Below are 1,070 nucleotides of genomic sequence, written 5' to 3' on the forward strand. Positions count from 1 at the left end.
CTCCTGGCGCCCCGAGCCACTCCAGGGGATCGGTTCCTGGACACAGCCCTGCGTCTGCACGGCTGTGGCACGGGGATGCGGGGGCACCGGCACATCCCAATGCCCCAAGCCCAGGGTGGGGGACCCCCACCCCACAGCCCAGTTTGGCTTCTCCAGCCTCCTCCTCTCCCACCCTGGGACCCCACGGGCGCACCAATCGCGCTTCCATCGGGGCTGGAGGATCGGGACCCCTGGGCCGGCACTCATGGAAGCAGCTGTGGCCCCATCTGGCACTCCCGGCCGAGGGGCGGGAGAGGGCTCCCTGAAGCCCTGGGGAGGGGACCGGTCCTGCCGGGGCCAATGGGCACAGTGACAGGGCTGGTCCTGGCCCAGCACAGGCCACGGCAGCCAGTGCCATCCCTCATGTGGGGGGTCCTCGTCACCCCCACAGACACACGGCACAGTCTGGGGTGCGTGCACATATGTCCACAGCATCCATCCCCGGAGCCTTGAGCACTCGTACAGAGCAGCACCCTTTCCCCATCCCTGCCTGCACCCCGTCCCTGTGGCACCCACCCTGCCTGCACAAGCAAGGGGCCCCGTAGGCAGCGCAGGGAGGGAAGGGGAGCGGGCGGACCTCCTGCACCGGCACCCGGCAGCACCGCTGGCAGCGGCAGCAGGTTCACCCCGTGACTGGGTGCAGCCCAGTCCCCGGTTGCGGCATGGCCCATGCTGGGAGCGGGCGAGCGGGCCGGGGGCCAGGCCACCCACCGCGAGCTGGGAGTGAGCTGGGGAGGAGGCAGGGCAGGGAGAGCAGTGGGCCCGCAGCTGGGAGATGGGAGCCGGGGTGGGCGCAGAGAAGGGGAGCACCGGGAGAGCAGATGGCCGTGGCGTGCATGCCCGGGGTGGTGCAGGCAGCCGGGCTCTGCAGGATGGGGGTCACCGTCCACAGGGGCTGCAGCTTGCAGGGGGGGCAGTGGGATGCGCCACGCGATGCCACACTGCTCCCAGCGCAGGGACCCCAGCCCAGGGCACCGCGTGGGGCTGGGGCCGCGCATTCCCAGGCGGCGGCGGGGGGCGGGGCGGGGGAT

The sequence above is a fragment of the Aptenodytes forsteri genome, unplaced genomic scaffold, assembly GCF_000699145.1.
Source record: "Aptenodytes forsteri isolate BGI_AS27 unplaced genomic scaffold, ASM69914v1 Scaffold422, whole genome shotgun sequence".
Taxonomy (NCBI): Eukaryota; Metazoa; Chordata; class Aves; order Sphenisciformes; family Spheniscidae; genus Aptenodytes; species Aptenodytes forsteri.